A 22,555-nucleotide genomic window follows, 5' to 3' on the forward strand; every position below is an offset into this window, starting at 1 on the left:
CTTATGCGCTTGGATTTTGGATTATTGTTACATTTGTCAAGCTGAGGATATTATTTAAATTACGTCAATGCTTTCCAGGATACAAATATCATATATTTCTAAACGAATTCATCCTTGCAAAATTATCGAACCAACGTTACAATTAATAACAATCTTTCTTCGAACAATAATCACATTGATCGTTCCACATTTCGGTTAACAAACATCCAGAAAATTTTCTTTCTCTTACGAACGTTATATTGAAAGCATTTCGCGAAGAATCCATCGCAAACAATCGCTTTTCCACGATTTCTGTGTTTCATGAGCGCGCATCAAATTTCGCGTCTTTGCAAGGGAAAGAGATGCTGCGAAGAGAAATAGAACGTAGTGGTAATCGATAGTCAACACCGGATATATAACGCAGCTCGTCCGCGTGCCACCCGTGTGTCTACACTTGTCCTCCTTCCGACTCTCGAGCGCTGAAAGCATCTGGTTGGATAGTGGACACTCTACTTAGCGGAGAAGATGGACCACCACCACCACCACCACCAACGGGGAAGGTAAAAGGTGGCCAAGACGTAGGATCCTCGACTATGTACCTATAGGCCCTTTTACATACATTTCAATCTGAATACAAGTCCGGCCAACTCGCGCGTGGTGAAGGAGGGGTGCTTGTGCTTTCAAGGGCCGATGACCGGATACTGGACCGGCTGGAAAATCACGATCGAGGACGCCGTTGAAAAATTGGCCATCGAAAGATTTTTGAAAACCTTTGAAAGAGACAGTGTCTGATTTTACTCTTTTGCAATTTAAATTTGTTTAAATATATAACCTCTTATAATTGTGAATTAATTTAGAAATTTTTTTTTTCTCGAATAAATAAAATCGATACAAAATCATATGATACAAGAATAGTATTATGAGAGAGATTTGAAATTCTTATTATGATATATATTTTTTTAAACAAACGAGATTCGACGATGATTCGATATAATTTTGGAAGAGGAAGAAGGGGGATGTATGGTTGGACAAACAAAGGGATTATCGTAAATAAGGATAATCGTAACATCCGTGGCAATAAAAGTTCACGCGGCAATATGAAAAAAGCAATAAAGAATCGACAGAATGGCTGGATCACTTACATTGGCAAAAACAAACCGTAAGCTGCTCGATATTGGCCGAAACATTTTTTGAATTATTAGCCTCTGCATTCGAATCGTTGTCCTCCCTGCTCGAAGAGGCAATCGGTGAAATTCTATTTGGTGTATGGAGCATTGTGAAATGCGTTTTATTGCCGCACAGTTGAAAATTCACCCCCGTCTACGCGGCACAATTACCGCTACTTTATTTGTAATATTTGAAAGGTATGATTCGTGCCCAAAAAATATTCCCCTGTCGCCTCGTGGCCTTGTGTTTTCCACATTTATAAATCTCGATTGATTCTTCTTATTTCGAGCATTTTGGGTAAATGAAAGTTAGCAAAATAAACGGAGACATAAAAATCTTAAAAATGATCATTTAACATCATTGTGAAATGACAATGAATCGTAGTTGGGGATATCGTTCCATTTTTTTATTATAGATCTTCAATATTTTGTACATAAAATATTTCAAATTTCATTAAATTTATTTTTTACTCTAATGAAACAATTTTAAATTTTAAAGATAATTAAATGAATCATTAACAATTTTTGATTTTATCTTATGCTTTATTCTTTTTCATCTTTGCCAACTTGAAGCTTGCAGTTTTAATAAAATTTTGCAATATCATATACTTAACTATTGTAATTAATTAAATTAAATTTAATTTGTTACGCGATAGTAATTAAAATGTTATATCGCATGGTATATCATATTAGAAGTAGTATTTTATTAATTAATTGTAAGATGAACCGAAATCTCCATTACAAGCCCCTACGATGTATTGCAATAAATAGTTCCTTTAGTCATCGATATCGACAACATTCCTATCGCTTTCGCAGCCTCTTCCTTCTCCATAGCTCTTACTTAATTACCTCTTAAATTCTGCATCGGCAGCACGCCGTATTCATTACAGCCTTCTCGATTAAATTCTTCCCAGGTTCTTGCGACCGTTTACCTTGCTCCTCTGTGATTTCCTCTCTACCATGTTCCTGATTCAATTCCATTCTTACCCTCCTGAGGAACGAGTTGGAGGACAGCTCGACTTAACCGATAACTGGGCATTGGAAAAAAAAATAAAAAATTGTAGGAAAAAATTTATCGTCAAATGAACCGTGCAGAAGTTTAATTGAAATATGAATATTATTCACAATACCTTCTTCCTTAATTAACATAACGTTCCCTGTAACGTGGACAGATATAATATGTGATAGCCTTTATGACCAATTATTAATTTTTGGTGAAATTTTATTGCGTGTTAAAAAGAAATGAATTATATTTTTTAATTATATTTTTTCATTACATTTTTACACTTCACAATTTCATTATTTTTCTTACTTTTTAAAGAGAATTTATCAAGCAAAAATTACCAAAAAGATACTTACCCTCAATCTTTTAACTTTATCAATACATTCAATTCGAAGTTTCGAGAAAAAAATCTCTCACAATTTAGTTTCTTCTAAAAAGCCACTCAAAGCCACTTCCATATCTTCTAATCGCCCTGATAATTCACATATTCTGAATCTCCAAAATATTGAAACAATCTCGTGAAAAGTAGAATGAAACGCATCGAATTCACGCCTCGAGATTGGCAATTTGTTATGGCTGTCGCTCAGAGTGACACGTGACCGGTCTTCTACCCCCTCCTCGATCCCTTTCTTCGCGAGCTCGTGCCTCTATCGGCGAAAAAAAGAACTTACAACTTACTAGTGCACCCTGGTGTAAATGAATGTAACGAACAGTCGTAGAGAGAGAGAGAAAAAGAGAGAGAAGAAGAAATTCCTTTCCCGTTTCATTATTGCGCGCGCGTGGCAGCTCGGTTCGGTTACCTCGTAAACACCTCGCGAATAATCGGGTGAAACGGGAATTATTGCTGGTGGAATGTTGCACGGTGGGCCAGCTGCACCTTCCAGCCCCTTTATTCCCCCGGGAAACTTTTCGTATAACGCCACTTCCACCCCTGACCCGAAATTATGCGTTTGTTCCGGCGGACGGGTAAAGTGAAACTTTTGGTGGGGCGAACGCCCTCGCGCAACCGGATACGCTGGCTCGGTTGCGTTTCTGCGGGGAATTTGGAGATTTTTTTTTTTGTAAGGGAACTTTGTTAACGGGCTTTCTTTTTTTTTTTTTTTTTTTTTCGTTGTTCCTTCGCGCTCTAGTTCTCTTGATCTTCGTCCGATTGTGCACGATTCCAGATGCGCAATGGATATATCGAGGAATTGAATTCTTGTACATTCGTTTTATATCTTTTTAGAATTTTTCTAAATTCTTGGATATTAGATTTTTAAAAAAGTTTTGGAAATACGATTGGTGGTTGCGTTTCTGCGAGGAATACGGAAATTTTGATAACGTTTCGTTTTATTTTGTTCTTTCGCCCTCTTGATCTTTGTCTGATTGTGCATGATGTGCAATGAATATATCGAGGAATTGAATTCTTGTACATTCGTTTTATATCTTTTTAGAATTTTTTTAAATTTTTGGATATTAGATTTTTGGAAAAGTTTTGGAAATACTGGATTGGTGGCTGCGTTTCTGCGAGAAATACGGAAATTTTGTTAACGTTTCGTTTTATTTTGTTCTTTAGCCCTCTGGCTCTTGATCTTTGTCTGATTGTGTCTGGTTGGGGATGAATTATGTACGGGGACGGTGTAATGGGTATCTTTGAGTAATGGATATACGTTGCACGTTCCTTGGGCGAATTGAGGCTTTGTCTGTTGTTGGTTTGATACTTGATACCTTCGTTTTATTTCTTCTTAGAATTCCGATTCCTCGTGAATTCCGATTTTTGGATATTAGATTTTTAACAAGTTTCTGCAAGGAATTTGGAAATTTTTAGGGAGGGAATTTTGTTGATATTTCTTCGTTCGCTAGTTTCTCGATTCGAGGTGAATTTTTGTACGAAAGTGTTGTAATGTATTTTTCTAATGAATATTCCTTGCACGTTTCTCGAAGAATTTTTACACTTTTGTTAAATTTTTTAAATCTTGAAAAGTTTATTGCGAGTAGAGTTTTCTTTTTTGAATAAAATTTGAAAAAAAGATATAAATAATAATTGATAAAAATTATTAAAAAAGAATAGTAAAATTTAAACATATATGCATTGTTATGCATTGTGAGGAATTTAATAATATTTTCAATAATATTTCCACTATTCTTAATGAATCTTTTGAAACTAATAAGAAATTTCAAGATTTACATTTAAAATTAATTTATTTTCCAAAAAATCTATTTAGTTAAAAGTGAGATATTTGCGTAACATCTGTCGATTAAATGTCAATTATCGTTCATTTATCTTCAATTTCGTTGCTTATCTTTAAGAAATTACTTTAACTCGATTTGATTGTTCTCATAAATCTTATATCTGGAATGAATTTTGTATTTTCGACTCGATGATAAAATTAACTCAAAATATTCGAAGGAATAATCATGCTTATTCCAGTTCCCTCGAAAATGGGATATAATAAATTCCGAGTTGTGGACTTCTTGGATGGAAAAAAAAATCGATATTGAGAATTCCAAGAGATTTTTACACTTTTCAAAGTTATTAGAGGTAATAAAAATAATATTTTAATAACAACAGTGGAATATTTATTTAATATTTAACCAATTTGAATTGAAATTGTTGCAATTCAATTTAAAAAAATAAGTTTATCACTATAATGCTTACCTTCTCCCAATCATTTTATCTCGAAGAGTTTCTTTTTTTTTTTTTTTAGACGAGCAATTAAAATTTACGTCCTCATCCATTCCATTCCTTCTATTATTTCAACTCGACATTTTATCGATATATTAACTCTTTTCGTTATTACCACATCGTTTCGTATCGCGTTAAAAACCCTTAGTTTAACTTGATTAAAACATTGAAATATCTTCGAAATAAGAATAGATTAAAAAGTAGATTATTTTTACAAAAAAAAAATCATCGTACATCTTTCTTCCACAACCGAAAAATTCTTCCAAAGGAAAAAAAAAAGGAAGTGCAAAGTAAGCGATATCCAAGAACGATCTGTCGAATATTATGCACAAGTTCATCCACTTTAGACGGAGACATCCGGCCACGGTCGGTTGACACGTTCCATTTCGAAGGAAAGAAGACGTGGCGCAAATTGACGCGATTGTCGAATATTTCCCGCGCACCAACTTTTCATCCGATCAAGCGACGTCGAGGTTATGTATTAGTTATCATACTCTCAGACATTCACCCTCCCTCAAACACTTGAGGCGCATGCAAAACCCTTCCTTTCCCTTCCTAAGGCGGACTCTTGTGTAAACGTTTGCGTTAACCCAACCTACGCGGCGATTTCTCCCACGTAATGCATCCGATCGATCGATTTAATCTCGATCTTCGACCGCATATTCATACCCTCCCCTCCTCCTCTAACTGAAAGCGCGCCAGTCCGTTTATCTCGCTCTATCATCGACTTCCTTCGATTTTCTTTTCTCTTCGAAACTCGCCGCAAAATCATTTTCTCGAAAAAAATCATCATTTTACAATAATAATAAAACTTAATTCTTCCTCAAGCGTCGTCAATTTCATCGTCTTCAACTTTTAGAAATTCTCTCGTTTCAAAGAAAGGTGATATTGGAGGGCGGGACAAAAATCATAAACCGAATTCGATTCAATATTCCTCCATACATATTCTCCCATAACCTAACCACGCGGAAAAATCTTTCATCTCTTTCATCTATCGTCGAACATCGTCAAAGGAGAGAGAGATATCATTTTTCTCCGGTTATTTTTCTCCCTTGTTCCTCCAAAAAGAAAGAAAAAAATTTCGAGCCAGAGACAGAGACTCTCCCCCAATATGATTCTCGTTCGAAATTCGTCGATTTTATCTCTCTCATATATATACACGTATTGACCAAATTACAAAGATAAATATTAATATTGGGTTGGCAAGTAATTGTAAGTAATTGTGGATTTCAGTTGAAGTTGATGACGACCTAATCAAAGCAATAATCGATTCGGATCGTCACAGTACAACTCATGAGATTGCAGAGAAGCTTCATGTATCGCATATATACATTGAAAACCACTTAAAACAACTTGGCTATGTTCAAAAACTCGATACATGGGTTCCTCACGAACTGAAAGAAAAGCATTTAACGCAACGCATTAACAGCTGCGATTTGCTAAAGAAACGTAATGAAAATGATCCATTTTTAAAACGACTGATAACTGGCGATGAAAAATGGGTTGTTTACAACAATATCAAGCGGAAAAGATCGTGGAGCAGGCCACGTGAACCAGCTCAAACAACATCAAAAGCTGGTATTCGTCGAAAGAAGGTTTTGTTATCAGTTTGGTGGGATTACAAAGGAATTGTCTATTTTGAACTCTTACCACCCAACCGAACTTCTGTTGTCTACATTGAACAACTAACGAAATTAAATAATGCAGTTGAAGAAAAGCGGCTCGAATTGACAAGGTGTTGTATTCCATTATGACAATGCAAGGCCATACACATCTTTGGTCACTCGGCAAAAATTATTGGAGCTTGGTTGGGATGTTTTGCCACATCTACCATATAGTCCTGACCTTGCACCATCTGATTACTTTTTGTTTCGATCTTTACAAAACTCCTTGAATGGTAAAAATTTCAATAATGATGATGATATCAAATCGTACCTGATTCAGTTTTTTGCTAATAAAAACCAGAAGTTTTATGAACGTGGGATTATGATGCTGCCTGAAAGATGGCAAAAGGTCATTGATCAAAATGGGCAACACATTACAGAATAAAGTTATTTAGTTCCATGAAAAAATTGTCTTTGATTTTCTAAAAAAAAAATCCGCAATTACTTAGTTGCCAACCGTATATAAGCGCAAACATTAACCGGTTATATGATCGATGCAACAAGAGACCGACTTAATCTGAACGAGTCGAGAATAGCATAGCTCGTCCCTAATGAAAAATATAAAAATACATTTGAAACCGAAATCGGAACGAACGAACGAGATGGAAGGAGGGGGGTACAAAATTTCGATTCCCCGAAATCTGTCGGACGTGGTTCGTTTCGATGAATCCATTTTTTTTTTTCGTCGATCTACGAGATCAGCCACACGCATACACATACATAGGTGTAAGGGTGTGCATATGGCGAAAGAGTCTCCAGGTATAAAATAACGCGGCCGCAAGGGTATCCAGAATTAATAGAGCAAGAGAGGGGAAAAACCTTCGGGAGCTGTGGATATCGAAAGGAAATTAAAACCGTGGTCAGCGGACTTCCACCGCTCTTCCTCCTCTCACCGCGCCACGAGAATCGCCCGGATTTCTGGCTCCTTCTTCCCTCTCTCTCTCGATAAATTGGCGGTGTGCTCGGGCAAAATTAGTTTATTCGAGTGTAACGTCATACGCATCCCCCTTTTTTTTCGTGGACGAGAAACGTCGGTATTGGTTTCGTCGATTGTGCACCGGCCGTCCATCCCTTTGAATGAAATTTAATATTTGAGATTTTTCGTATAAAGATTAATCCAACCGGTCGAGTGGCAAGAAACCTTCGAAGATCGATCGGTAAAGTTTTTCATTCCAAGAACTTTTCTAGATGATTTTTATTATGATTAATGTCTTAATAATTGGATGATCAATGTATGTGTTAATTTTTTCTTTCTCTCTTTATTCTATTATATTATAGTTCGATCTAATATAAATAATCTCGAAATCGGGTTTTTATTATTTGTTGGATGGGATACGATTTTTAGGAGGAAAATTATTAGAAATTGGTTTCATTTTTTTTTTTTTGAAAAGTGTTAAATCCTGTTAAATTATTATTGTTTCGTGTAAAGGACAAACGAATGGATTGCTCGAAGCGAACGAGCAATATTATGTTATATACTTTATCTATTATCGACGTTTCATAAATCGTATGTATGTGTCGATTCATAATACTATCGAAGGGTATTAATTCATCGTGGAATATACAATTAAATTTTTCGACGTGTTATTCGTCTTGAAATTCATTTTCAATAATACGACGCAGAAATACGACGTAATAGATCCAATGAAATTCTGATTTTACGAGCAAACAAATTTCAGTTTTGTAAGCAATAACAATCGAGAATCGAAACGAATCTTTATATTTTTGTTAAAAGATAAATATTATAATAAATATCTACGTTGTATATTTGCCAATATATAAGTATTTTCTTATAAAATTTTAATTAAATTTTTCAAGGAATCTTCTTTATATTCACTCTTCATATCACATTGTCGAAGAAAATTCGAAAGAGAGGGAGAGACAGATCGAACGTAGAACGAATTAGGTATTGCTACTTAGCGTTGCTGAGCTGTTGACAAATATGAGCGACAGCGTGGAGTAAAGTAAATGTTTGCAATGTATTATGGCTCGTGTACCGCTCCTATTTCCGCAGTTATATAGATGCGACTGTGTACTCGTTTTGATGCGGATGCACCCTGTATTACAACTGCCTTCATAAAACGAAACCAACTCCATTCGAGACAATGACAATAGACAATCTTCCATTGAATCCGTAGAATCTTTCCATTACGTTTATAAACGAGAATAAAAATTGAATAGCTACACGTTTACTCAAAATAATATATGTGCCAACGTGATGATATTGACATTTATCAAAATTTAAAAATTTCGACAATTTTTGAGAAAGAGATTTTTTTCGATATTTCTACTTCGTTCAATTTTTTTAACGAGATTACGAAATTACACGAAATTTAGCTTATCGAGTCGGAATAATTTTTCCGAAAAAGATATCGACAATTTTCAATTTTATAAACTTTTTTCGATTTTACCATATTATCCTATTTCTATTACAAAATTTTTAATTTTAAAAATAATATCTTTGCATCTATCGAAAATATATTCCCGTATAAGTCATTCTCAACTTAAGAAAAGAGGTTAGGAAACGTTAAACACGATCCAACTTGCCAACTTTTCTTCGGCCCGTTCACAATGGCGGAAACGCGCGTCTGACGTTAGACGCGGCGATAATTTGCAAAGCGTCGGTCAAATAATTCCCTACAACGTATTTACGTTGTCATCGTTCGACAGTGGGAAACGGCGCGGCAATCGAGCCACAGCGGTCGGACGTCATTGTTTGCCCATTCCCTAAGGCTAACCACCGTCACCCGCAATATTACAGAATTACTACATGCCCTGGCCGTTCGTCTCTCGTTCTGTCCAATATCGTGTACATTACGTACGTACATTGGCGAGCCTCGTCGCCTCCAATATTAGTTCCGACGCCGCCGCGGAAATTGCATTGATAATGCTAATTAAATTGCTTCGTTTGTCTACGAGCGATGCGCAAAGACCTAGCGCGACGCGGTTTTCGATTACGTGGTTACAATCGGTAAGAAAAATGAAGGAGAGACTTCTGTCTGCTCGCGAAGTCATTCGACAAGTTGAGTTACGTGATGTAAATAAAAACACGTGAATAGTTTCTGGAGGAAACATTGAAAAAAAGATAAAATTTCTTGAAATATTTTTCTGAAGAATATTAATTCAATTGAATCGTACGATGCAAATGAAATCACGTGGTAAAATTCTAGGGGAAACTATATAGCTAAAATATTACTAGATCATGTTAAACTTTTTAAATTAAAAAATTTGAAAAATGAAATTTATAAAATCGAAGTTTATTAGTTAATTTTATTTTTTTATTGAATTAAATTAATATGACTGTACAGTTAAAAAATAGTATTAAATTATGTTAAATTTAATGATATTTCTTAATTTAAAGAAAACGAATTTAATTTTCTGGTTGAAATTCATAAGTATAGCACACAATTCTTGAAATATTTTTCTTAGAATATTAATTCAATTGAATCGTATGATACAAATGAAAACGTGATCAAATTCTAGGGAAAACTATATAGCTAAAATATTACTAGATCATGTTAAATTTTTTAAATTAAAAAATTTGAAAAATAAGATTTATAAAATCGAAGTTTATTAGTTAATTTTATTTTTTTATTGAATTAAATTAATATGTACAGTTAAAAAATAGAACTAGATTATGTTAAATTTAATAACATTTCTTAATTTAAAGAAAGCGAATTTAATTTTCTGGTTAAAATTCATAAGTATAGCACACATTTTCGTGGAAACAAGTTTCATTAGATATTTTTCTTGACATTTGCTAGGAGTAACAAAATTGATCACGAGAAAATTTCGAGCACGGGTTAATAGACAACGATATAATTTATTCCATTTGCCATACCTTGGTCTTGGGTTGGTTTTGAGTTGATTTTGAGATATAAGAAAGGCACGTACTCTTGGGATCTTCTACTCGAAGATCCTCTACGTTAAATGCGTGGTGGGACCGTAAACTGTCGCGACAAACACGGTGTGTTTTTGCTACCAGCTTTTAGGTTATGGAATTCTTAAGTCGAGACCGCGATGAGGCGCTACGATCGTGCTTCACCTTGTCAATTGGATATCCTTCAAGTATCGTGCGAACGAAATTTCACACTCTTCGATGTATTATAGAATGTGACTGCTCGATTTTTCATGCCAACATCATATTAAATTTTTTACTTTTAAAAATAATATATTTCCAATTTAAAAATTTCCTCTCATAATTTAATCTCTCGTATTAAAACTTGAAATTAATTTCTTAATTTTTTGATCTAAAGCATCGTTCGAACCAAATGTTGATCATTCACGTATTAATACTCGATTCTAACTACAAGAAATTGTGTTGTGACATGGATTCACGAGATTTAGAAGGTAAAAAGAAGGAGGCTGGAGAAGAAGGATTAGAGGAATAAGAGTACAATGAAAATATACGCGCGATTCGAAACAACTCGAATACATATTGCGGTTCTTTCGAAGGACAAAGATACATCCAGCCGACGATATTCAATAAATCCAGGGGCGGAAAAACACAGCGACATTGCTCCTAGGATATTGTCGAGGCTGACCTTATTTCGAGGGAATTTCAAACGGTAATTGTTCGTCGTTAGTTCTCTGCTTTGTGGTCGCCTCTCGGATAACGGTTGAGAGAGAGAGAAAGAGAGAAAGAGAAGAACGAAGACGATGCAGAAGACTATTCATTCTTCTGGTGCGAGTTGCCCCTATTTTCTCCTTTCAATCTTCCCGAGTTCGGACTCGTGGAACGTGTTCTCGTTTTCGAATTATGTCGGACGACAAATCGGCTGATAACCAATTTCTTGTCTTAAAATAGAATTTTTAAGAGGAAAGATAAATAAACGTAAAACGTTATATATAGAAAAAAACGAATGATAATTCTTGAATCATAACTTGTTTCGTGAACAGAAGAATCTTCGTTGAATCGTAAATATGGATTACTTCGTTAATCAATTTCATTGATTAATATCGTTTAAAATCAAATTCCCCATCATTTGATCAAAAACCTATATTTGAATACTTCGTAGAAAGCAACAATTGTCCGTTATTACACGAATAAAACAAAAGGGTATGTTGATCCTGTGTTTCTATTGTATAATATCGAACTTGATAATTCGATCCGTGAACCACGGTACTCGAAAACCCAACATCGGTTCCCAAAAACACACACTGGTTAAACGGAACAGAAGCCCTTAACGGGCGTAGTCTCTCCGCGCCACTTAATACCTCCGAATTCGCCGTTGCGCAACAATTAGGGGGGGAATTTGTACGGGCTCGATAAAACGAAATATCACGCTTTAAGCACACGGTCCACGCCCCCCGGCCTGTATTGTTAATTAACGCACGGGCCGGCGATCGCCGCTGTATTATAAGGATTCTGGGCTAACTATTATTAGATGCCTTCGCGTGGATACGGCAACGCAATACGCGTATATATATATATGTAGCAAGCGCGTAAGTCTCGATAATCAACACCGCGAAATTGTTCTCTGTTTCCAATAGCGGGCGGAGCATTGTTGAATCGAAAGTAGGGCAGCTCGGCGCGGCACACAATGGAACACGCCACGGTCACATTGTACGGATCAATTATTCGCCACTTAAACGGAATTGCGTAGGTGGCGGGCTTACAATGCGGGCATTTAGGCCGGTATACGCGTGGCGAATTACCAATGAACGCGTGTGAAACGTACGATTTCATAAATGAACTATATAACGCGAAATTATTCTCGATCCTTCTCCTCTGCCGACCAGTTTGTTGGCCCGCCGCGATACTTGTTTACGACGCATAATGGCATAATGGGTGTGGACGAGTGGTATAGCGTGGTGTACACAGCGCTATACTGTTTGTATACTCTCCTCCGATTGTAATCGCTCGACGTTGAGAAGTTGACGTTGGACAGGGCGTGTAATAATAAATTTAATTACCTTTATTACCTTTAATTACCTTTATTCGTGGATCGAGTTTCAACGAACGAAGGAAGAAAGAGAGTTGTAAGATTGAGAAAATATTGTACGCGAAATTATTAATGATTTAAGATCAATTTTGAGAATGGAAAAATCTAATTTAATGATATATTGTTCGTAGAAGGAAAATATTTCTTGATGTTTCGAGAAGATTTCTACGGTGAGAATGTAAAATGTATGTTATAATTAAAGTTAGATGATTAAAATGAAGTAAAAAAAAAAAAAGGTTTTTAAATGTAGAATTTTAGGCATGAAACGAATATTTAACGAAGCAACGTTTAAAAGACGTCGAGAACATTGGTCGAGAGTCCTTGTACTATTTACGAAACAGCTCGGTTAAATTCTAGATCCGTCCGATACAAGATCAGAGCGGTAAATGAGCTTCCGTTGCGATTTCATCGTCCTTATATAAACGGGGACCGCCGGCTTCGGAAGGTCGTACGATAACACACGAACATTACCGAATCGTGAATTATATACGATTGTATCGACATTTATTTTTTCTCAATTCTTTTTTATATCTATATCTAAATTATCATTTTGGAAATGTATAAAAAAAAAAGAATGACAAAAAATTTAAAAATTTACACAATTTTTTGCAAGTGAAAAAACTATATTAAGTAATATTTGTTTCGAAAACCCTCTTTAAACTATTTTTTTTTTTTTTTTTTTATTATACTTATTACGATGAAAAAATTCAAAAAAATAGAATTCTCTTCGTACGCTCGCACTATCGATTTCGACATGATTAAATTGAATATAAATAGGCTTTAAATTCAAATTTCTCTTTTTAACCTTCGTTAAATTTTCGACCCGGATATATTCGTTCAAATTTCAACGGGATATTTTTATGGCCAATTTGGGTCAAAAATTCGAATAACAAGTGTAATATTCGAACGGTTTGTATGGAAATGAATTATTTGCGAAGATATTTGATATTTAGATTTTGATAAATGGAAATGCGGAGGGAGGGAGGGGGGGAGGGGGATTACTCGAGGCTTGATACGTAATACTGTATTGGGAATCGATAGGCTTTTTGCTGACGCACTGCATTTTTCTGTTTGCACTTTTTGCTCGTTTTTCATTTTTTTCCCTTCCTTCATTTTATACCATTACCTTGATTGAGTTGATATTTGTTATTATCGTGGAGCATCCTTTTTTTTTTTTTTCGTTTTTCTTTTTTTTTTCTTTTTTTTTTTTTATACATAAAGATAAAAATTTCCGCTTGTATTTGCAAAATGTTGGTACAAATATTTATTCAAATGAGAAATAAAAACGTACATCTTTGAAAAGTGACAAAAATAGTAGAATCACTTTTCAAGTTTAATAAAAATATACTCTTCTCTCTCTCTCTCTTTCCTTACTTTTTATTTAGGATAGAATTAATTTTGCGCAATGCATTATTCATCACAATATCGCACTAGAATTTTATAAATTATTCATGATATCCATATAGTTAATAGGAAATTGTCAAAATTTCGATAGAAAAGTAAATATAAAATATTCTCTCGAAAATAAAATAATCGATCGAAAAGAAAAAATTTCGAATTGTATATATTCCTTCGATTCAACATAATTAATATAAACAATCGTATCTCAAAAATATCACAAACACTTGTGACGCAATCAATCCAAGATTCCATTTCTCTTGAATATCTTCTTTTATCAATTCGATCCACTCGATATACCCATTCGATATCTCAAACAATACTGATCCTCCCCCATTTCCTAAAACGTCAACGTTAAACATACCCACAATCGGTAATACCTTCCCCTTCCCATTCTTTGAATCAATTCGCGCAGGGGTTTGCCCGGTTAACTCACAAAAGAAAGAAAGAGAGAGAGAGAGAGAGAGAGAGAGAGAGAGAGAGAGAAGAAAAAAGCAGATATACCCGATCTTTGCTCACCGACCTTAAAATGCCAAAGAAGTCGACTCAAGCAATCCAGCATGGAAATGTGATTAATCTGCTTGATCGGTCGGTCTTATTGAAATCAATTTCGCCGGGATCCCGCGGAAGGAAGGAAGGAAGGAAGGAGTCGGGATAGGAACCACTCAACCCCCGCTCGATCTCTCCGACCGATTTCACGTTGAATAATAAGTAATCGAATCCTTTTAATCTAATTGCAACGATATAATAAAAACAAGGGATATCGTTAACGCGATTTAACGGATGAAATTCTAACCGATCGGGTTAATGCGTTTCGTTGATCGCATAATTCTATCTCTCTTCTGTGCGCATACGGTTTCCACCGGGCAGTGGTTCTCAACCAGTGGATCAACCGAATTTTAAATCGCGAAATTTTTCTTCGATTTCGTTGCTTTTTTTCTGTTATGATTTTATATTTATTCGTCGATCAAGCGAGTAGTCATACGATTTTTCTTGGATTGTTGGATTATCAGTTTTATTATCGATACGTTGTAAATTTCCTTTCCATTCTTCTCTATGCTTTGGCAAAATTGACGAAGGAAATTCTGAGTTTCTTTCGATCTATATCTACACTTTGCATCCAAAGTTTGTTCGATTTTCCAATAATTATTTAATTATTAGAAACTTGGAGGCACGAAAACTAATTTGAACTACTTGGAAGATAGCAATGGCTGACAAAAATATAACAAATATTTTTTTGTATACATAAAATAAATTTTCGTTTCAAATTTTTATTTTGTACAGATTTAGGTTTGAATGTTTGAATATTTTTTTATAGAAGGAGTTTTCGTAACTCGAAAAAGATGGAGAGACACTGCGTACGTATAACATAAAGCGGTTCGATTTAACGGTTTCGCGACATATTAAAAGTGCAAGCCTCTCGTACGTTGCTGTTATATGCATTTATAACAGGCGGTAGATCAAACTCGTATCGATTATTTGTCCCGTTATTCCTTTTTCACCCGCTGAAAGGTGTTCGTTTCGAGCTCTGCCCCGATCGAAATACGATTCCTCGTAATGTGAAATATGTTACGTGAAAATTGCACATCAGACATATGCGTTTTCATTTATTTTTAAATCAAACATTTCCTTAGATCTCTTCACCTAATAACACTTATGCATATATTCTTGTTACAATTCACATATTTCTGAAACTTTTATAGTATTTAGAACCGTGAAACAGTGTTGAAAAGTTTCTTATCACAAAAATAATTATACCTAAATGTTAAAACGAATAATGTTACATATTCGTAGATCCGCTTTTCATGTAACCTCTCCACAATTATTATTATTGTTATATGATCGAATCGAAAATCAGTCTGCTTCTTCTAAATTATTTAAATTGGGAGGTGGACTCTAATCTCAAAATTCCCTTTATCAACAAGTGCCCCTTGACAAATACTTGGAAAGAGATGCCCGCGTTCCCCGCATACCGAAACACACCGATCACCCTTGATCCCTTGCCAGCCACCCCCTAAATAGGAAGGAATCCTAATATCAAATTCCAGCCGGACGCTCTAAAACTAATATACACAGCCGGAACGGTCCGCGATAAACTTTCTCTCACGGAAGCGCGAGGGAAGGAGCACCTCGCCTCCGCCTCCCCCGGATAAAGTTACACTGGGTTGAAGAGTTGCGGGAGGAGTTGGCGTTGGATACCGCCCGAAGAATCCACGTAACTTCCCTTTCACGAGTGGTGTCCCTCGGTGTCGCCCCTCCGCCATTATTCCTTTCTCCTCGACGATATCACCCGCCCGGAATGAGATATCACCGAACAAGGGATTATTATCCATTAGCCTCTCTCTGTCTCTGTCTCTCTCTCTCGTTCGAGTCCAACCGATAAACATTACAAGGAGTATAAAGTATTATATAAGCGACAAAGTGGAGCAATTTGCCACTGGCTGATCCGCGGGCTGCGTTCTCGTTGTTGCGAGGGAAGAGAGGGAGGAGGGAGGCTTAAGGATGCGGAGAGGGAGCGTTATGGGGCGGAAAGAAGGAAGGGAGGGGAAGGGGGACGCGGCGGAACAGGAGATAGCCAAGCTTGATTATCCGGACTCCGACCAATCTTCATCATGCAGCTGTTTTTCCCATTCTACTACCCGCTTATCTTCCAGGTTCCTTCGACCTGGAAGAAATTTGCCGCGCGGATTTCTTTCCCCCCCTTCCTTTCTTCTTCTTCTTCTTTTTTTCTTTTTCTTTTCTTGTTTTTGTTTGTTTCGTTTCCTGAAATTAACCCGAACTTAACGTGAGTAAGGAGTAAGGATGTATGATTTTTGGATGAAAATTTGGATGAAAATTAAATTCGAGATTTGTTTTCAATTATTCAAGTTTATTCGTTTTTGAATTTTATTATTCGATTATATTAAATTTGTACTTTTATCCTTTACATTTTCTATAAGATAATATTAATGGACTTGATCGAAGGGAAACGTTTGTGTATTAAGATCCGTTTAAAATCCTCTAAAGTTAAAAATTAATCCAAATATAGAGAGATCTTCTTTTTCTTTTTTTTTTTCTTTTTCTTTTCTTGTTTTTGTTTGTTTCGTCTCCTGAACTTAACGTGAGTAAAAGGGATGAGTTGTTTGGTTGTAATACTTTGAAAGGATGTGAGGAAAGATATATGATTTTTGAATGAAAATTAAATTCGAGATTTGTTTTCAATTATTCAAATTTATTCGTTTTCAAATTTTATCAATTATATTAAATTTGTAGTTTTCTATAAGATAATATTAATCGATTCGATCGAAGGGAAACATTTGTGTATTAATATCCGTTTAAGATCCCCTAAAGTTAAAAATTAATCCAAACATGAAACATAGAGAGATTTTCTTCTTCTTCTTCTTTTTTCTTTTTCTTTTCTTGTTTTTGTTTGTTTCGTCTCCTGAAATTAACCCGAACTTAACGTGAGGAGTAAGGATGTATGATTTTTGGATGAAAATTTGGATGAAAATTAAATTCGAGATTTGTTTTCAATTATTCAAGTTTATTTGTTTTCGAATTTTATCATTCGATCAATTATATTAAATTTGTACTTTTCTATAAGATAATATTAATCGACTCGATCGAAGGGAAACGTTTGTGTATTAAGATCTGTGTTTTAAGATCCTCTAAAGTTAAAAATTAATCCAGACATGAAACATAGAGAAATCTTCTTTTTTTTTTCTTTTTCTTTTCTTGTTTTTGTTTGTTTCGTCTCCTGAACTTAACGTGAATAAAAGGGATGAGAGAGTTGTTTGTAATACTTTGGAAGGATGTGAGGAAAGATGTATGATTTTTGAATGAAAATTAAATTCGAGATTTGTTTTCAATTATTCAAGTTTATTCGTTTTCGAATTTTATCAATTATATTAAATTTGTACTTTTCTATAAAATCGTCTCAAACATGGAACATAGAGAGATCTTCTTCTTCTTCTTTTTTTCTTTTTCTTTTCTTGATTTTGTTTGTTTCGTCTTCTGAAATTAACCTGAACTTAACATTCATGAGTAAGGATGTATGATTTTTGGATGAAAATTTGGATGAAAATTAAATTCGGTCGAGATTTGTTTGTTTGTTAACTGTGTTGACAATAATAGAAAAAATGATATATATGATGAATTTTACCAATTATATTAAATTTGTACTTTTATCCTTTACATCTTCTATAAGATAATATTAATCGACTCGATCGAAGGGAAACGTTTGTGTATCAAGCTCCATTCAAGATCCTCTAAAGTTAAAAATTAATCCAAACGTAGAGAAATAAAATTTTTTAAAAAATAAAAAAACCTTCGAACGTTAACCACTACCAATTATCGTATAATACCAGAACAGGTTAATCGCGAAGATGTCACGGGAGATGGTCGAAGGAGATAGAAAAATCGAGACTAAGAACAGGATCCATCTTATCTTATCCGTTTCTCTCGACTCAGCCCGACCTGGCTCCGTTCCGTTAGCCGGTGCCCTCGCCATCGAGGATAAGAAGGTAGTTAGTATGAGGAGACATTAGTGGCGGCAAGTAGGGCGGCTAAGCTTCTCCCGCGTGCTTCCCCCTTCCTCGACGCTCGTCCGTTTCACTCGTCCCACTCTGTCACGCCACGGTCCACAAGGTGTTCGAGTCGAGGCTTCTTCGAGGCGAATCGATATTGAAACTCGGACGGATGGGTTAATGGAATATAATTGAAATCGACAATTCTTACGTTTGATAAAATTCTTTACTCGCCAGCCGAACAATTATAAGAGCATTCGTCGAGCAAACAAATAAATGTTTATTTTCGACGAATGAAAGTTCGTTTTAAGTTATTTGAACTCTTTCCCTCTCCTTCTTCCAAATTTTCCGACCGATTAATTTTTTCAATCCGATACAGAAATACACTTTATCCCGTTGCTCTGCTGTCGAACGTGACTTCGTTCCACGCTGGACACGAATGAAGGTGTATGTATCTCTCTCTCTCTTGAATCGTGACTCGAGAGACGACGAGAGTGTGTCGAATTGGAACGAATATTTGGGATAATTTTGGGGATCGATGTTGTTAAGTGGGTGAAGATTAGGGATGGAATTTTGGATGGGTCAGGGTTTTGATTGATTCCCTTCGAATCGCAGCGTTCGATGAAGTAATATTGTTTTAAAAAACAGGGGAGGGGGGGAGGATTAAAATATAATCTCCTTTTGGTGCGCGCGGTGGCGAAGGGATTTGGTTCGATTATAAGCGTTGGTCGTTGATAGAGGGATGGATTAAAATTTTTACTTTACGCGAATGAGCAGATTTATAGGATTTTTTCGGGAAATTTTCTTCTTTTTTTCTTTTTTTTTATATCGAGGAATATCGAGCATCTCATTTTTTAAATTAACTCCAGGGAGAACGTTGAAAATTAATCCGAGATAAGGAATAATCTTTAATATCCTAGATAGATAAATCTCTTTTGTCTAATTTTAACTCTTCTTAAAAATTCAAAAGCAATCCTGTTTCCACCAAATCTTAAAAAAAAAAATACAGTTTTATAGCAAAAAAAAAAATTTTCCATTCAAATCTTAATTGAATAAATTATAATCATTAATTGAAATTATTAATTGAATAATTAAATAAATTTTGGGTAAGGGTGGTTTTCTAAATTAAATTCATCTATTGAAAAATATAATAAAATTTTATCGCATTTCCTCCAAAAAATAGTGTACATAATAATTCATCTTTCGTCCAATAACTGAATTTCTGAATTTCTTCTTACACTTTACAAAAGCACAAAAACACCAACGAGTATATTGCACACGTTTCTATTTACATATAAAATGAAAACTACTTACTCTCACGAATTAATTCAAAGCAAAATCACATCTCTCCCGAAAGTAAAGATCGCCTAATATTTTCATCGATCCAAATCTCTCTCTCTCTTTCTCTCTCCTTGCCACAAAATATATTCCACGATCGGCAGAGCGGATGGCAGTGGCGCACATCGGTCACAACTGACAGTAGTGTATTTTGTCTTGATAAGTTCGTCGTTGCCGCGGAACGGTTAGAGAAATATTTTTATGCTCGACGCGATTCGTTGGTGAACGAAGAAGGGAATACGTACGTACGGAAGAGCAACGTGAGTGGAAGTCGGGCCGGGAATTCTGTCACGTTCTTGTATCGCGTTAGAATTTGATGAAACGTTCGAAGGGTGCTCGTTCGTGCCCGAGCCCCCGATGTATTTTGACGTGCTTTCGGTTCGTCGCCGCGCGGCGCCGAGCAGAAAAATCCTCGAATGCCGGTCGGGGGATAAAGAGAGGGGAGGAAAGGGGAGAGGCGGGATGCCGATATCTCCTCTCCGTTCCGTGAAAATATTAAATTACGCCTCGACGATCGACGATCGAGTTGTATTATTTCGGTGGATAAAAAAAAAGGGAAAGAAAAAGAAAAGAAGAAAAGGGATGAGAGGATTCTTTTTTTTTTTTTTTTAATCTTCGAGACCGACGTCGATTATTATTCTATCCGATTTACAGGAAGAGGGAGGGATGAAAATATGGGGGAGGATTCTTTGAGATATCAATGATTCACGTGATTCGGAATTGTATTTCATTCCGTTTCTAGGCGGGATAAACGAGAAATATAAATGATGAGAGAAGAGGAATTGTTTCAATTTTAATCGTTGTCGTTGTAATTTCGAGAATTCGTGATGGAGAAAAGGAGAAATTGAATTTGTGGCGGGGGAAAAAAAATTTGTCATCCCTAATAAATTGTTTAAAATTATTTAAACGGTGGTTCTAAAATAAAAAAAAAACTTTCGCTCTGTTAATTATCGACGCAGCGTTGGTCACACGGGGGGCGATTTAATCGAAGCGGAGAGTTTTTTTTTTTTTTTTTCACGGCTAATAATCTTTCCACGCGAAACAAATTACTGCTAAAAACACGCCACGACGACGACAAAAGCGACGGGTTCGCGCGCAAATTTAAAAAAATAAGCGTACGGATCGCGTTATTTTTGCAAATTGAAGTTTCACGCCCTCCAGGCATCCAGGCCGCGCGTTTAATTTTAAACACGCGTACGCGCGTGCGTGCGTGCATGCATGCATGCATGCTGGCTAGGATAGGTGACGGTATGCATTTCTGAAAAGGTTGGAAGTGAACCGTGAAACGTAGAGAGAGAGAGAGCTTCGGAAAATTGACCCACGAGACACGGCCATGCAAATGCGGACCTTGAGCAACATCAGCCCTCCATATATCGCGCATCTGAATTTCGTTTCAAGAATATCCATTATATAACGCGTGTCAAACCGTTTCTGCATAACTCTTCATGAATATATCCTGTTTTCTCCTGAAAAAAGAAAAAGAAGAAAAAAATAAGTTTCCGTTTCGAGTAAATTTTTCAAACGACACCAATTTATTATTTTCGTTTCATATTTTATTATGATGAGCGAACGAATTTGTAATCTTATTATTATTTCTTTCCGTTTCAAGTAAGTTTCAAACGACACCAATTTATTATTTTTGTTTCTTATGAGCGAACGAATTCGTAGTCTTATTATTTTCTCTAAACACAGTTGCTTCATTTAATAAAAAAAAAATATAATGCAAATATATATAATCTCTATATTATTGTTATACAAATATTCATTCCATTTTCACTCATTTCCTTTTAAAAATTCATCGCCACGAATCGAACCGGTAAAAATCTCGATCGAAACTTTTCCACCACTTTTCCATTTTCATCTTTTTCGCAAAAAAAAAAAAAAGAAAAAAGAGAAACACGCGGAAAACCTAGCTGGATTTCGAAATCGCTTTAACTCGTAAGTTATAGCCCAGTTCCCGGTTTTTGCCATCCGAGCATGGCAAAGCGCCATTCCCGGACCCACTATTCTTCATAACTTTTTAACGGCCAACGTATTCGGACGGCCATCACGTTTACGTGAATAACACCTTTGGAAAATTACGATTCGTCGATAGAATCAACGAGGGAGAGGGGGGAGGGAAAGGTTTCCACGGTTTTACCTTCTCCCTTCACCGAAGGCTTTCCAAGAATAGAAAGGCACCGTCCTCTTTCTCTCGCTCTCAGTTTCTTTCTCTCTCTCTCTTCGATCTGTCGTTCAGATACGGGAGAATGCGTTAACCATCCGTTAACACGCTATCACGAGAACCTCGTACGAGGTGAACGTTATTTCAGAAGGTATGTATTTTTAAGGGAAGATGGAAATGCAAGAACGGCCGAGGACTGTTGTTATAGGACGCACAATGACGCTCGTTACGCCCTCTAGTTACTTTTGACCTTTATACCAGGTGTTGGTTATGTAATATAACGGATGGGAATACACTTGGCGAGTGATTCTTTGATGGCATTAGTATCGACGCCTTTTATTTCCTTTTTTTTTGGACGTACGCCTGTTTCCAACAAAGAGAATTGCCCCAATTCACTTCATAGGGGATCGTGAAAAGATGCTGCATTGCCAAGTTGCAGAGAATAGTATATTTCTTTTTTTGAGTAAAAGCAATTAAATGTCGAGTTAAAACTTGTGGCTTTTATCTTCGATTAAATTGAAATTGAAATTGTATATCAAAGAAAGTTAATAAATTAATACGAAAATTATTTCTATCACGAAGATATTATTATTATTTTTAAATATTCAGCATCGTTCTTCTAATTAATATTTTCCACGTTCTTTTAATGAAAATAAAATAATGTTTTATCCAACATATTTTGCGAGTCATAAACACGCACGTATCTCGAGTATTTAATTCATGTTCCG

General features: G+C 35.7%; 1 protein-coding gene and 1 long non-coding RNA gene across 6 annotated transcripts in view; one reads left to right on the forward strand and one right to left on the reverse strand.

Annotated features, from left to right (window-relative positions):
- Positions 1-22,555, forward strand: part of LOC411155 (teneurin-a) — a 658,614-nt gene that overhangs the window by 116,239 nt on the left and 519,820 nt on the right. The window lies entirely within an intron of this gene.
- Positions 1,784-3,140, reverse strand: LOC102655847. The gene is made up of 3 exons (XR_411720.3): positions 2,505-3,140; positions 2,276-2,302; positions 1,784-2,176 (listed from the first exon to the last, which is right to left on the reverse strand). It is a non-coding gene; the product is annotated as an uncharacterized LOC102655847 (long non-coding RNA).

Source organism: Apis mellifera, linkage group LG6 (genome assembly GCF_003254395.2).
Source record: "Apis mellifera strain DH4 linkage group LG6, Amel_HAv3.1, whole genome shotgun sequence".
NCBI lineage: Eukaryota > Metazoa > Arthropoda > Insecta > Hymenoptera > Apidae > Apis > Apis mellifera.